The sequence below is a fragment of the Psittacula echo genome, assembly GCF_963264785.1.
Source record: "Psittacula echo genome assembly, chromosome: 3".
Lineage (NCBI taxonomy): Eukaryota > Metazoa > Chordata > Aves > Psittaciformes > Psittacidae > Psittacula > Psittacula echo.
In genome coordinates, this window is record NC_137736.1 from 94978633 (window position 1) to 94996127 (window position 17495).

A 17495-nucleotide genomic window follows, 5' to 3' on the forward strand; every position below is an offset into this window, starting at 1 on the left:
AGCTTCACAACTGGGATAATTTTATTAGACTTGAGCCATGCAGAAAAAGGTAAGAGACAAGAAACATCTGACACCTGTCTCTACTCTGACAGTACATTCTGGTAGGAGCATTTCTTGTTATTCATGGTTTTTAAACTTTTCTCTTTCTTCCCTGAAGCATTTCTTCTTTTTCTTCAAGGAAGTCCACACCTGTAATTATCAGAATGTGCAAACTAAACTTTTCTCTTTTTTTTTTTTTTTTTTCCTAACATATATGCTGGCCATGCTACTATCTGAGTATGGCCAAAATTAAAATACCAACTGCTACTTACTTGTGCACAAGAAATAGATGATTTGTGACTAACTCCAACAAAAAAATATTATTTATGCTGTACTTTGGAAATTATATGGTGGCAGCATTGTAAACAGCTGTGTGCTCCATTTTAGTAAATCTCGTTATTTAGAATGTTTTCCTTCCCTTTTAATTTTTTTTCCCACCTTTTATCTTGTAGTCAGGCATGATTGAAAGAAGGGAAAATTGCCAAGCCAATGCAGCTTGTTACGAAACTTCAACAGTTTGTATTCACTCAAATTAACTGAAAGGATATAAGAACCACATACTGCTTTGTGCACCCACATCCTTCTGTGAACACCTGCTAGCTGATGGGGGCTTTTCTCACTCAGGTTTAACAGTCAAGGAGAAAACTAGCAATGCTAAAAGGTTTTCTTCTAAAATGTTCTACTATAAACTGCTCTAAAAACTTGTTTTAATTTATTTGTCATTTTTGCCACAACAAGTGAAACCTGAATAAAATAGCTGTTCTTAAACATTTCTTCTTAAGCACTTTCATAAAAAAAAAAAGACTGACATTTTGTTTAAACCAGTAGATAAGCTCTAGAGGTATCTAGCAGCGGTTGTTTCAGAGGTAAGTGCCAAAAACTTTTCAATAGCTTTTGGTATATTTTTGCATGAGGTTAGTTCTAACTCACAAAAACATCAGTGTTTTCTATGATTGTGTATTCCCTCACACACATAACTTTTAAATTGTACTAATATTCCTCTAAATGTCTGTCTGTCCTTCCTTCCTTTCTCTCTCTATTTCTCTCTCTCTTCCTCTCTTTCTCTCTTTTTCTCCTTCTTTTTCTCTTTCTTTCCCTCTTTGCCTCTTTCTCTCTTTTTCTCATTTTCTTTTTTTCTTTCTCTCTCTTTTGAAAGACATGAATAGAGATACACAGACAAAGGTAAAAGAGCATAAACAAAGAGAAAGCTCATGAAAACTCTCCCAGAGAGAATCTGAACTCTTCAGCTGTACATCAGGGGCCACATACATCTAATATTCTAATATTTCTATTCATGTGCAGAATAACAATACTCAATGACATTGTCCAAGGACAGGGGAATAGTCAAGCCAAGGAGTCAGGATCTAATTTGTGAAATGTTGCAAGTAGGTGTGAGAGCAAAGAGAAAGAAGGCGAGGGTCATAGGGCCAGGAGCATTGTCACAGACTGGCAGTATGTATAGATCCGATTTCAAAATGACCTCGTACTTAAGCATGTATTTTCTTTGGTCATGATTAATGGTAAACATCAAGCCTGTCATGAGGGATTTGAATAATTTTGAAATAGCCTCTGTGGATTATTCTAGAAAGGACAATTCAGTAAAAAGTATAATTCTGCTTTACTAGAACAAGGTTAATAATTTTGTCCAGGCAGTCATTTATGCCTCCCAGTAGTAACATGTTCTGAATAAGACATGCATACCTTACAGAAATAGATTTATTTCCAAACATCTGATAAAATCTGTAACTCACATATGCCTATTTCTCTTGTGACAGCTGACAAGATATAGAATCATAGAATCATAGAATAGTTAGGGTTGCAAAGGACCTTAAGATCATCTAGTTCCAACCCCCCTGCCATGGGCAGGGACACCTCACACTAAACCATGCCACACAAGGCCTCATCCAACCTGGCCTTGAACACCGCCAAGGATGGAGCATTCACAACCTCCCTGGGCAACCCATTCCAGTGCCTCACCACCCTCTCGGTAAAGAATTTCTTCCTTATATCCAATCCAAACTTCCCCTGTTTAAGTTTGAACCCATTACCCCTTGTCCTCTCACTACAGTCCCTGATGAAGAGTCCATCCCCAGCATCCTTGTAGGCCCCCTTCAGATACTGGAAGGCTGCTATGAGGTCTCCACGCAGCCTTCTCTTCTCCAGGCTGAACAGCACCAACTTTCTCAGCCTGTCTTCATACAGGAGGTGCTCCAGTCCCCTGATCATCCTCATGGCCCTCCTCTGGACTTGTTCCAACAGTTCCATGTCCTTTTTCTGTTGAGGACACCAGAACTGCACACAATACTCCAAGTGAGGTCTCACAAGAGCAGAGTAGAGGGGCAGGATCACCTCCTTCGACCTGCTGGTCACACTCCTCTTGATGCAGCCTAGGATATGCTTGGCTTTCTGGGCTGCGAGCGCACACTGCTGGCTCATGTTCATTTTCTCATCAACCAACACCCCCAAGTCCTTCTCTGCAGGGCTGCTCTGAATCTCTTCTCTGCCCAACCTATAGCCATGCCTGGGATTGTTCCCACCTGGGTGTAGGACCTTGCACTTGGCATGGTTAAACTTCATCAGGTTGGCATCAGCCCACCTCACAAGCGTGTCGAGGTCCCTCTGGATGGCATCCCTTCCCTCCGGTGTATCAACCGAACCACACAGCTTGGTGTCATCGGCAAACTTGCTGAGGGCACACCCAATCCCACTGTCCATGTCACCGACAAAGATGTTGAGCAAGACCGGTCCCAACACCGATCCCTGAGGGACACCACTCGTTACCGGTCTCCAGCCAGACATCGAGCCATTGACCACAACTCTTTGCGTGCGCCCATCCAGCCAGTTCTTTATCCACCGAGTGGTCCACCCATCAAATTGATGTCTCTCCAATTTAGAGACAAGGATGTCGTGTGGGACAGTGTCGAATGCTTTGCACAAGTCCAAGTAGATGATGTCAACTGCTCTGCCCCAGTCCATTAGTTTCGTAGCCCCACCATAGAAGGCCAGCAAATTGGTCAGTCAGGATTTCCCCTTAGTGAAGCCATGCTGGCTGTCACCAAGCGCCTTGTTGTTTTTCATGTGCCTTAGCATGCCTTCTAGGAGAATCTGCTCCAAGATTTTGCCAGTCACAGAGGTGAGACTGACTGGTCTGTAATTCCCCGGGTCATCCATTTTCCCCTTCTTGAAAATGGGGGTTATATTTCCCTTTTTCTACTCATCGGGAACTTTACCTGACTGCCACGATATAGCCCTCTAGGGCTGTATCCCATGGAACCTTACTAAGCAGGTTCCGGAAAAGGCCAAATATGCTCTCTTGAAGTCCAGGGCAGTGAGCTGCCCAAATATGAGCCCAAATTCAAAATAGTAGGTGGATCAATAACTCTATTAGTAGCTTAAGTATCAAATAATTAAAAGAAAGTGTTTAAGTAGCAGTGTGCAAACCACTACGTTATCTGACACTTGATCAAAACCCACCATTTTAGTCACTTTGTAGTTATTTAAATTGCAAAAAAAATCAAATGTCCAAAAAACAGTGGTGTATAATAACTTGATGGCCTATTTCCCCATGGCAGCTAAGATATTACTCTTGTTACACTTAATGTTAATAAGTCCTATTGTGATTTTGAAGAGTGACAAGATGGTTGAAGTTGGGAGGAACCTCTGCAGATCACCAAATCCAACCCCCCTGACATTCAAAGAAGGGTCATCTAGAGCAAGTTGTCCAGGATTCTGCCTAATAATGTTTTGAACATCTCCATAAATGAAGACCATACAATGTCTCTGGGCAACATGTGTCAGTCTTGAGCACTAGCACAGTAAAAAAAAAAAAAAAAAAGTATTTTTTTTTTGTTCAAAAGAAAGTTCATGTGTTTTGATTTATGCTCATTTGCTTTTATCCCATGACTGTGTATAATGAAAGAAGTCTGTGTCTTCTTCATTCCCTCCCATCAGGTATTCATACACATGGATAAGATCCCCTTAAGCCTTCTCATCTTCAGATTACTCTATGCCAGCTTTCTCTGCCTTTCCTAACATGGCAAATGCTCCAGACCCTGAATCACCTCAGTAGCCCCTTCCTCGATTATCCACAGTGTGTCCTTATCTCTTTTGTACTGGGCACCCCGAAACAGGATGAGTAGAGGGGAAAACTCACCACTCTTGGTCTGCTGGAAACATTCCTCCTAACATAGTTATTGACCTTCTGGCTGTTACCTGCTGTTGTTGTAAGGGATCATTGTTCACTTGTGGCCATCTTATTGTCTACCAGGACCACCAGAATCAAAGGTGCAGAAAAAGCCCAGGTTATGAAAGATATTATTGACTGGGTACGGCTTCCACATCCCTGAACTCATGTTGTCACTTACAACCTTGGCAACACATAATTCTGGCTCAGTTGCAGTCAAAGAGCCAGAATCAGAGGGTGCATTTAGAAAGAAATGTTACAGCAAGAAAGATTATCCTGTAGTTACAGAAAGGGGACTGTTGAGCTGAGATGGGAGAGTAACCATATTCATAACCTAGCACAAATGTATTTACCATTATTTGTAGCACGTCATACTTAGTCTTGCTATGCTACTTAGTAGAAAAAACTGTCCATTAATTTATGAGCAATACTGAGCAATAAATTGAACAGGATTAGGAGCCATATGCTCTAAATCTAGACATTTGAGATTTCCAGATTTAAATAGATCACCTAACATTCCCTGTAAGTATATGGAGAGGAATATATACTATCTGAGGTTAATTCATCTCAACCTAAAATAGATGTTTAAGATAGATGAGGTGAATCACTTTCTGTACATGCCTTTTTCTCTCAGTGATTATAAAAAGATAACAAGGTCAGTAGGTCAGGCTTAGATGCTCAGCTTTAAAATTCTTAAAGGGAGAAAAAATGGAATCCATGTTCTGGAAATACTATGAATAAGAAAGACATAGGACTTGTAAGTAGTGGGCCTGTACAAATCCACAGAGAAGGAAGGATTAAAGAGAATAAATGGGTTATTTATGGAGCTTAGTGATCAGGAGTGTGATGATGGAGTTGGCAGTGACAGAAGAAAAAGAGAAGGGGTGAAAACAGTGACAGAGCAGGACAGTAGATCACACATGGCCATGTAAAGCTGAAACTGGCAGCAATCTAAAGAGGAGATGTCAGAACTCCGAGTCACTTTGCTAAACTGAGCAGAGGCAGGCAAACGCAAAGTAAGGAGTTAGGTCAAGATCTAGGAGTCACAGTCATTAAGCTTGTGAGTGGGTAAAACCACTTTAAAATACATGTACAAAATGTGATAATGAAATATGCATTAAGTTAATGAGGATCATCAGAGAAAAATCATTCCCTTTTCATGTATTTAACTGATCTATGTGAACAAAAGATGGTTGAAAAGAAAAATTTTTAATAAGCTAGACTACAGTAAAAAGGCATTCATGTTCTAGATAGTTTTCAAATTATCCAGTCAGCCTTTGATGACAGTGTTTAGGATACTTGAAAGTGTACAATATGTAGGTTAAAATGGGTAACACAAAGGTAGGAAGTTATTTGTTCCTGCAAAAATGCCACAAATTCATCTAACAGTGTTAAAGTGACTTTTTATGAATTAGTATGTAGAAGTGAAAAGGGGAATCTGTTACTCGTGTCTTCTTTGATTCATAAGAGATTGTGTTTACTCTGCTAGACTAAGACCAATGCAGGCAGCATTCTTTCCTTCTTCTGTTCTCAATATCATCATCCACATGATGCTGATATTCATGTCTTGCGAAGAGTGGGTTCCTCTCAAATTTGCTCAAACCTTCTTTCTCCTAAGGATTATGCCTATCAAAGAAAACGTAAGTTCAACTCTAAATGGTCTCAGCCTTGCTGCTTCTGTATTTTTTGACTGGTTTCTGTATTATATTAATCTGCCTTTGGCTCTTCATTTTTCCCTTTCTGTTTCTTTTCCACCCCAAATACATAATGTATTGGCTCGACATTAAGCTCGCTCTGGAGCCATTATGCTAGACTCTTGAAAAGATTCTTGGTTTAGGCTTATATTTTATGTTTCTACCAGTTCTTCAGATTGGGATTCAGAAGAGCTGCTCTATGCATGGGACCACTACTTTAAGGAGAGCAAGAGAATCAAATATAAGGAAGTTATGTGTAAAGTGCTTTGCATGACCATGGAAAAAGGCCAGAGGGGAAAGAGGACTGATATATTTTGCATCAGATTATCCATGTTAAAAGCCATCACTGTAAGCATTTATGAATATAAACAACAGGATTGCCTAAAAATATTACTTGTGTTTAAGGTAACACAGCATTTATCAGTGTGTTAATCAAGATATGTTTATTAGCTCAAATATTCTGTATCTAACAGTAGCCAATACTGTAGATTCCAGAAGAAGTGACCAGTGCAGCAGTTCATGCTATACTACTCTTCAAGCAAAGATTTATGCAGTGGGTTTTAAGTGCAATTTTATTATAACTGAAAATTTAAAGCACTGCATGCATACCCTACTTATTTGCTGAATTCACTACAAACTGGTTATTATTCTTTGAGGATTTTTTTCATCATGGGAAGGAAAATGCCCTGAAGGGTTGAAGAAAACGAGTATACATATGTAGAACCTAGAAATATTCGAACTCATTAAGCAATGAAAATTGTCACTGTAGTGCAGGAATGAAAGAATATGACATTGCTAGTCTTATTTACACAGATGATTCGAAAGAGATAAAGTAGCTGACCCAGACAGCTAATAAATACAGCATTAAAAACACAGCATTTTCTGCCTTCTCTTTTTTCCTGACCTATTTTTCTTTGCCGTAATTGTCTTACAATTTTATCCTGAGTTCACGTATTGGTTGAGTCCATTACTCTGGCTTTGGTATCTCCTAGTTATTTGTTAAATTTAGTAAGAATTTGTTTGATTAGATCTGATTTAGTTCCTCTTGGGAGCCCTGAAGTACTGAGAAAGATAAGTAAATCCTATAAGTAGGACCCACACATGTTCTGTAACTCATTAAGGAATGAAAAGTGCTGGGTTAAGGGAAGAAATCAGAAGAAGGGTTATTCGTATTTACACTTAGCTTTCAAAAGCCAGGGCATGATCTTCTAAGTTGTTAAATTGGTTTCATTCTCGTTTAACTCTTTAAATGTAACTAAACTCAATAAACTTGGGAGTTCATGCAAACCCAGAGAACTGGATATTTCTCAATATGTGAGGTACACATCCTTAATGAAATTTAAAATCATGACCATACAAGATCTGTTACTTTTTTCCTCATAATTCTATCTTTTCACATTAATTGGTCATAATAAGAATGTCACATTAATGTTCATTTCAGATCTGGATCTTACAAATATCAAGAACTCACCTTAAAAAACCTATACCTTAATTTAAGGAACAGAGAGATTATTTCAACTACTAACAAAAAAAAAAAAAAAAAGAAGTAGTGTTTGGCCCTCTGTTCACTAGTAAGTTAGTCATCCATTCTTGCAGGCCATAAAGCAGAAATAAAAGTCCCGCAATACATTCACTTTGAACGTATTGTGTTCTTGAGTAACTCAGAAACATTCTCAGATACAGGATTGGTTTCTAATAGGCCTCTACCTCACTGAATATAGGTGAGGACCTTCCTTAAGAAAGGTTTGTCAAAACTGCAGCTTCAGTATGCTGGAGATCATAGGGGTTTTTCTTTCCGTGCACAGGGGCAGAGGTACAGGAAACAATTCTGGATCTTCTGGACACCTGCTATGAAAACTGAAAGACCAGAGATAGCACTTTTTAAAATTTATTTTTATTTCATAGAATCATAGAATAGTTAGGGTTGCAAAGGACCTTAAGATCATCTAGTTCCAACCCCCCTGCCATGGGCAGGGACACCTCACACTAAACCATGCCACACAAGGCCTCATCCAACCTGGCCTTGAACACCGCCAAGGATGGAGCATTCACAGCCTCCCTGGGCAACCCATTCCAGTGCCTCACCACCCTCTCAGTAAAGAATTTCTTCCTTACATCCAATCCAAACTTCCCCTGTTTAAGTTTGAACCCATTACACCTTTTCCTGTTACTACAGTCCCTGATGAAGAGTCCATCCCCAGCATCCTTGTAGGCCCCCTTCAGATACTGGAAGGCTGCTATGAGGTCTCCATGCAGCCTTCTCTTCTCCAGGCTGAACAGCACCAACTTTCTCAGCCTGTCTCTATACGGGAGGTGCTCCAGTCCCCTGATCATCCTCATGGCCCTCCTCTGGACTTGTTCCAACAGTTCCATGTCCTTTTTCTGTTGAGGACACCAGAACTGCACACAATACTCCAAGTGAGGTCTCACAAGAGCAGAGTAGAGGGGCAGGATCACCTCCTTCGACCTGCTGGTCACACTCCTCTTGATGCAGCCTAGGATATGCTTGGCTTTCTGGGCTGTGAGTGCACACTGCTGGCTCATGTTCATTTTCTCATCGACCAACACCCCCAAGTCCTTCTCTGCAGGCCTGCTCTGAATCTTTTCTCTGCCCAACCTGTAGCCATGCCTGGGATTGCTCCGACCCAGGTGTAGGACCTTGCACTTGGCATGGTTAAACTTCATCAGGTTGGCATCAGCCCACCTCACAAGCGTGTCGAGGTCCCTCTGGATGGCATCCCTTCCCTCCGGCGTATCAACCGAACCACACAGCTTGGTGTCATCGGCAAACTTGCTGAGGGCGCACTCAATCCCACTGTCCATGTCACCGACAAAGATGTTGAACAAGACCGGTCCCAACACCGATCCCTGAGGGACACCACTCGTTACCGGTCTCCAGCCAGACATCGAGCCATTGACCACAACTCTTTGCGTGCGCCCATCCAGCCAGTTCTTTATCCACTGACTGGTCCACCCATCAAATTGATGTCTCTCCAATTTAGAGACAAGGATGTCGTGTGGGACAGGGTCGAACGCTTTGCACAAGTCCAAGTAGATGACGTCAACTGCTCTGCCCCAGTCCATCAGTTTCGTAGCCCCACCATAGAAGGCCAGCAAATTGGTCAGTCAGGATTTCCCCTTAGTGAAGCCATGCTGGCTGTCACCAAGCGCCTTGTTGTTTTTCATGTGCCTTAGCATGCCTTCCAGGAGAATCTGCTCCAAGATTTTGCCAGTCACAGAGGTGAGACTGACTGGTCTGTAATTCCCCGGGTCATCCATTTTCCCCTTCTTGAAAATGGGGGTTATATTTCCCTTTTTCCAGTCGTCGGGAACTTCACCTGACTGCCATGATTTTTCAAATATGATGGACAGTGGCTTAGCAACTTCATTCGCCAATTGCTTCAGGACCCGCAGATGGATTTCATCAGGTCCCATGGACTTGTGTACATTTAGGTTTTTCAGATGGTCTCAAAACATATCCTCTCCTACCGTGGGCCTAGGGTCTTCATTCTCACAGTCCGTGTGTTCGCCTTCCAAGACTTGAGTGGTGCGGTCAGAGCCTTTGCCAGGGAAGACCGAGGCAAAGAAGTCATTAAGAACCTCAGCCTTCTCCAAATCCTGGCTAGCCAGTTCTCCCGATGTCTTCCAGAGGGGGTCTACGTTGTCCCTAGTCTGTCTTTTATTCACTACGTACCTATAGAATCCCTTCCTGTTATCCTTAACATCCCTAGCCAAGTTTAATTCTAATTCTATTCTATTTTCGGATGAAAACTAAGGTTCGCATGCAACCTCTTGGTAAAAGGCAGTTTTACATATGGGGAAAGTAATCATCACTAGTTGTAAAAGAGGATATAAACCCCCAAAAGTCTGTAATACTGGGTTTTATATCTTACGCCATCCTTCCCCAGTGTGGGACTTACTTGTTATGTTATCAGCTTATGAATGCACAACAGTCTTGTTTTGTTCACTAATACACTGAAGGCTTTCAGAAGCATAAAATGAAATTTTCTTTAAAGGAAACCCAGCCCATGGAGCTAAGTCTAAATATCAAAACCAAATGGTGAAGATTTTTGCAGAGGACTGAGGGAAATCAGCACTTAATGCTGCCACTTTAGAGATCAGTCAGAGGAGATGAGGCTGAGAAAGATGCTAATGCATGTGTCTAATCAAATGAGTCTAACTGTGGTCATTGGAATAATTCATGAACTTAAAATTAGACACCTATCTTCAGTGTGCAGTCCAAAACATGACAGGACCTTGTCCTTTAGGAATAGCAGAGAGTAGCTTCTTTGATTTCAAGTTACTCCCTACTGAGTTGTTTCAAAACCCATAAAACCTCCTCAGAGCCAGTGTTCTGAATCTTGGCTCTGACTCCTTTCCCACAGATGCCACACATCTCAGACTCTCCAAACCACCTTGATGATCACCTGTGCTTGAGCCCATAGAGAGTTGGAGTGAGCATAGAGCAGTGGCAGAGCAGCCAAGTGCTACTCACAGCCTGGTTGCCAGGGGCTGGACTTGTGGCTTAGTTACAGGATGACATTTGTCCAAGTGACATTGTTTTCTACTGAGACATATTGAGATATTCTAAATTGTGCCTTTTACAGTTACTGAAAGGCAGCATGTTTGTTAAAAACAAACGAAAGATAAATAGGGGCACACTATTAAAGACTAACCATGTGTCCATGCTGTATGATTATTACAATGTTTGAGATCTAATTTAGTGAAGGTTATCTGTGCTTGACTAAAAAGGGAGATCATTAAATTTGTTTTGTTTTGAAAAATGCACTACCTCATTTATTTTTTTATGTCTATAGGAACTCGCATTTCATTGTCCTTACTAGTGTCTGACATGTACCATAGTATCATCCTATCCCTTTAGCTTTGTTCCATTTCCTTTCATACTACCTCTTAATTACCCCTTTTGTACCTGTAGTCTGTGGTTTCTGAGCTTCTAATACATGGTTGCGCCAATTCCACCATCCCCCAAGGCTTGTCAGGTTAAAGATTAATGAGTAGACTTTACCCAGAGGCTTTACAAAGGTTAAACATAATTACAAATGGGTACTTTATGCAATGTTGAATATGCGAAAGCAACCCCCCTCCCCCCAAAAAAAAAGAAAAAAGGGGAAAAAAATAATGAAACGTATGGGATTTAAGTCAATCATTTAGGTCTTATGGAAAAAAAAAGCAAAATTAGCATAAAACCAAACAAGTTAGGAAGTTCTACCCTCTGTTCCAAAGATGGTGATAAAAACAAAAACACCATATGGTGAAAATTACACTGCAACTCAAGCTTGCAACATCGCTGCCTCCTAATTCTCATTGCGAGTGAACCAAAATGCGTTGCACTAAGAAGATGAAAATACAAAAAGATCTAAAATAGTTGGTAATCTTCAGTTTGCTAAATTCCCATATTTGACCGTTTGTTAAGGAAAAATAACAAAACATTGCCTCTGAGGGAATCGTTACCTTAAAAGATTGCTTAACCTAACTGTCTGATGAGAGACCTATGTTGGCTAATTTTCTTAGGTTTTTTTTCCTCTCAAATTACAGAATTACCTTAAAATGTAAACTTAAGATCTGGTACAAGTTTTTCATAAGTACAAGCCTAAAGTTAGGTTCACAAAGCCATAGTTTTATACCAAGGAAATAATCTGACTTTCAGAAGTTCTAAACTCCATCAAATCCCATTGAAGTTAATGGAAACTACTTTGGAGTCTTTCTTCAGGCACTTTACTTGATTGTTTCCTTGTTTTTAAATCTTTCAGTGTAGCTGATAAATGGAGATTTAAAAAGAAAAAAAAAAAAAACCACAAAAAAACAAACAAACCCACACAAAATCCAAACACACAAACCCCTCTTTCTTTGATATTGCACTACTGGTGTTCAAATAAGGGCTAAAACTGTCAGAAATGCCCAAGAAATTTGGATTTGCTTCCAACTTCAGATTGCAAGACCACATTTTCAGATGTACTTTGTTTCTTTCTTTTCAGTTAAGGTCAGTGGTGACTGCAGTTCTATAGAAACACTGAAAATTTTTGTATTTTTACTTTTTTCAAAACCTTACTGGGAAAAACACAAATCCTGATTCCTCTGGGAGCCTTTTGTATAAAAAGTCGCACCACTGACTAGTCATACCTCTCTTCAAGAGTAAGACAATAACAAAGCAAACTTGAACTATTGAAATCCTAGTATTTTCTCTGAAAATGACTGAAGCCCAGATGTTTTGTGTGTTTGTTTGGGTTTCTGAGTTAAGCACTTGCAATATTAGGTGCTCTATTGTCTTTTGAGAGTTTCTTTCTTTTTCTGAAACCCTGAGAGTAATATCTTTTTAGCTTTTATTCTAGTCGTATATTAGTTCAACTCTTGTGGCAAGTGTATGAACTGACAAATTAAAATGTTGCATTTTGCCATTAAGAAATTTGAGTTCTCATTTGAAAGACAAGATAAATCAGTGTATTTGGTTGGAATCCTGATCATTAAATGTAAAACTCACTCTAGTATTACATGGTCAGTGAACAGGCTCCTAAATGAGTATTAGATACACATTATGAAAACAATCTATGGATTAATAAACAAAGAACTATCATTTATAAGAACAAACTTGTGGCTCTTACGTGATTTTACAGCTGTTTCTGGCAAATATTTAGTTTATGAAATGGGAATGGCAGAAGTTGGCATAGAGCTCAGATACTATTTTTTTCCACAAACAAATTACCGTAATTCAAAGCAAACATTACCTCTTACAGTTTAAAATTCTCATTTCAAGAATTGATCTTTCTATTCTGTAATAATACGCTTTTATAGCTGGTCACAAAATAAATGTGACATCCTTATATTTTTGAGAAGGAAGCAAACACTAAGAAACAAAATGAAAGTAAAACCACCCAGTCACGTCCACAGGAGAGCAGATGTTTTTTCACTGCAAAAAATGCCCTAAAAGTGAGACAGGTTTATTTAAGATTTTGATCTGAGAGTGTTGAAATCCTGCATGATGTGTATAGACAAGTCGTGTTATTTTGCACAAATAGTTTCTAGCCTGCTTGTAGACAAAGTTGAGCTCCTAGGAAATCAAGGAAGCAATGTTCCGAAGGCAAAAAAAGGAGAGATGTGAAGAAAGATTCTGACTTAAGTCTTACAGACAAAGTGATTAACTCTGAGGAGAATTAATCTTTAAGTTTTTGATTTATTGCAGTTTTCTGACCAAATTATTCCTTACTGTAAAAGAAACCATACTTTTGGGAGCAGCACACACCACCCTGACAGTAAGAGGGAGCCAAGTTCCTTTTTTGCATCATAACCAGAACTTCTTGATTTTTTTATATTGGATTCAGAACTAACTTTTTTCAATGAAATTATTTTTTTATTTTCAAAATCATGAATAGGAACTCCTTATAGCATCTGTGTTGCCACTAACAGGCAAGGGACTCTATGTCCAGGTTATAAACATTCTTTTTTGTAGTCCACTAAATTAAGATTACTCCTACTGCTTTTGAGATGAGGAAGAGAGAGGGTTTAGGGTGATGAAAGTGAAAAAGAAGCCCAGTGTTGGCTAGTGATTCATCCTGCTTTTCTTCCAAAGGCTACTTTGAGAATACAAAGTTGTATCTTTTTTCCCAACAATAAAAGATACAGCATAATTCTTTCTCCCTGGACCCACAGAGCTGAACCTTACCCTCACAAGTAGATTCACGCTGGCTTCAGTGAAGCAGCTTGTATGTTTGACACACACACAGACATATATTCATATACAATGATGGAATTATTGGTGTGCATAAAACAATTTGCAGGATAGCCAGCTCAAGTTTATGCCTGACTGTGGATGATTTTCTGGCAAAGAACGGCCACACACCCAGATCAGCAAGTGCCTACGTGGAGTTCGACATGAACCGAGGGACAACTAAAGGTGAAGGAGGATGGGAGTGAGGCACCGGGAGTGAGAATCCCAGCAAGTTAAGAAAGGGCTGGAATTTACTGAGTTGCTAAATTGAGGACTGTTGGAAAACTCTGAAGGTCAGGTTCTCACACCTGTGCTTAACCAATTATATGTTAGTTGTTAAGGGCCTCACAGATATGTATCCAATCACAATGTGCCAAATAAGTGCAAACAACTTTAAGAAATAGTACATAAAGAGTTAGTTTTCTATAGTAAATGGCTTTGTCTGATCACATTGATCTCCGATTGAGTCCATTCCGCGACATCTGACCTATCTTAATTTCAGTAAGCAGTGCTAAAAATTCTTGTCCTCCTGCCAGGCTGGCACACTTCTAACTCTGTATGAGGCTTCTATGAAGGAAAAAAAGCCCTCTGCTTTCACATTCATGGGCTGCTTCTGTTGTTTAATTTTTTTCCTTCCAACCTAGAAGTAAACTGGTAGATCAGTTAACAATAAGAGAACAGAGACTTTATGTAGATTTGAAGAGAACTGATTCAGAGCAGCCCTGCAGAGAAGGACTTGGGGTGTTGGTTGATGAGAAAATGAACATGAGCCAACTTCCATGTGTGCTCACAGTCCAGAAAGCCAACCGTATCCTAGGCTGCATCAAGAGGAGTGTGACCAGCAGGTCAAAGGAGGTGATCCTGCCCCTCTACTCTGCTCTTGTGAGACCCCAATTGGAGTACTGTTCTGGTGTCCTCAATAGAAGAAGGACATGGAGCTGCTGGAACAAGTCCAGAGGAGGGCCATGAGGATGATCAGGGGACTGGAGCACCTCCCGTATGAAGACAGGCTGAAAAAGTTGGGGTTGTTCAGCCTGGAGAAGAGAAGGCTGCGTGGAGTCCTCATAGCAGCCTTCCAGTATCTGAAGGGGGCATATAAGGGTGCTGGGGACGGACTCTTCATTAAGGACTGTAGTGAGAGGACAAGGGGTAACGGGTTCAAACTTAAACAGGGGAAGTGTGGATTGGATATAAGGAGGATGTTCTTTACTGTGAGGGTGGTGAGGCACTGGAATGGGTTGCCCAAAGGAGTTGTGAATCATAGAATCATAGAATAGTTCGGGTTGGAAAGGACCATAAAGTTCCAACCCCCCTGCCATGGGCAGGGATACCTCCCACTAAACCATGTCACTCAAGGCTCTGTCCAACCTGGCCTTGAACACTGTCAGGGATGGAACATTGGCAGCTTCCTTGGGCAACCCATTCCAGTGCCTCACCACCCTTACAGTGAAGAACTTCTTCCTTATATCCAATCTAAACTTCTCATCTTGGCAGTGTTCAAGACCAGGTTGGACAGGGCCTTGGGCAACATGGTCTGGTGTGAAGCGTCCCTGCCCATGGTAGGGGGGTTGGAACTAGATGATCTTAAGGTCCTTTCCAACCCTAACCATTCTATGATTTTATGATTAGTGTCTGCATGAAAGCAAAGTATGGCACAGCCTGGGCACTGGAGCAAGGGAACAGAGCAGAGACATGAACTGCATATTTATATTGTGGAGAAATCACTTTGCTGCTGCCTTCAGTGTGCATGAATGAACTTCCAGCATTCCATTCTGGCTTTTGAATGCAAACTGTAGAAAATGGAAAAGTCTTGACTCTTAAGCAACATGCAGACAAATATTTTGATAGAATGCTGAAAGAACTTGTATAACATATTCCTGTCTCTAAGGGGAACAATCAAACTTACTTACAAAGCAATTTCAATTCATGACTCTGGTTTCTGTCACTGTCATAGGGCATCTCTTTGTGTCACAGTCGTCACCTGGGTAGCTACGGATCCATTGCAATGTTACACTCTTACCTCAGTATGCCTAAGTACTAAAGGTATGATTGCAATACAGTAGTATGGACTACAGTCCATGAGTTCTTTACAAAAGACTCATGAGAGAGTGCCTGTGCTATATTTCCTTTAAAGTGCACTCTTTTGTTTTGGTGGATTATACTGCTAAGTGTGTTATATCTTGATGTCTTGGATATCTCCAATCAAGTGACAAAGAAACCAGATGAATGATCATTTAGTTTATTCAATTAATCCTTTTAATTTATACTGAATTTGCTCCAGTTTTCAGCTGGCTTTAACACAGAAATAATGAAAGGCAACAGATGGATCTGCTACTACTGAAATAAGAAAACTGAAGTCTTTCTTCATCTGAATTTTATCAAAGTCTGCCATTTGGTCACTTGAATTTCATTAAAACTGTCTCGATAGGCAACATGTAGAAGTATCATCAAGCCTTGGATCTAAGGGTATCACTGCACTTATATGCATCCATCAGAGAGTAATTTGGGCTGGAGAAAGTCATAGACTTTGAAGGACAGTAAAAGCAATGTAATAAGTGCTACTCCTTTATAACCCCATAGCATGTGTTTTATTCAAGTTGCATTCTAACAAGCCTGATGGTTAATGATACCCTCCATTAATATAAATTAATCTCATCTACCACTTCCTTCTAGCTTTTATGTTGTTCTTTTTTCCCAAAATAACTTCGCTGTTCACTGAAAATATACATATGGAACAAATGATAGCTATTCTCTGAGGCAGAAACATGAAGAGAATTTGAGTATATTTGAGGCTACAGTGATTTCCCAAACACAAAATATAAAAAGAATATGCCTGTATTTAATGAACACTGCATTTGTAGCACCAGAAAAAAAGGGAAAATATGCATCATGCAACCATTTACCAGGGTGATATATAGCTGCTTTGTTTAGCCTAAATAATCAGGGTTGAAAACTTACACAGATTAGCTGAAGAAAGTTAATATGCTGGTATTCTTAAAGAAAAAAAAAAAATATGTATTTATACATATATATGAACTACTGGATAAATTGAGACCATAAGAGCAACAAACTGGGTTAAACCAAATACCCAACAATTCATCTCCAAAAATGACCAGCAACAGAAGCCAATAGAAATGAGTAAAATAGGTCAAGCATACAATGCCAATTTCTGAGCCTCCAGCAATCTGTGGCTCTCTGATTTCCTGAGCCAGAAATGTCTTTTTGAGGTGGTATTTGGGGCCAGACTATTAAGACTGTGGGGGAAGCCAATAGTCTTTAAAACCGAATGTTTTTACTGAGCCCACTGTAAAATATCTATACTAGACTTCTGAGATACTAGTGCAATTTAGTTTCCTTGTAGACTGTTTACTCAAAAAGAGCTATTAGAATCTGTAATACCTAATGCTAATTAGGGCTGACAGTGTAGAGAGGTGTTAAAACAATGTAGAAGCATTGAATGTTTTCACTAAAGTCTGCCCTATAGCTTTCAAACCTCTATGATATAGCTGACAAAAATTTTTTTCCCAGAAGTTGTATTCGATGTTACAACTCAATCACTGCAAACTCACCCAACGGGGGATGTGATCTCAACCTAGAATCAGCTTCTTGGAGCAGAGATATTATCACCCACCAAGAGGCACTTGAGAACATTGATAGAGGGCTAGGGTTTCAGGTTCACCACACGCACAGGATGAAAAAAGAAATCACAGTAAGAATAATGCTAATCAGTAGGGTTTAATGGGAAACAGATCTCACTGATAGGAACTATATCTTGTTAAGGTTAAAAACATGGCTGACAAAGTTATCTATGAATACATATTTGACCCAGTAGTTCATCACATTCTGGTTAATAAAT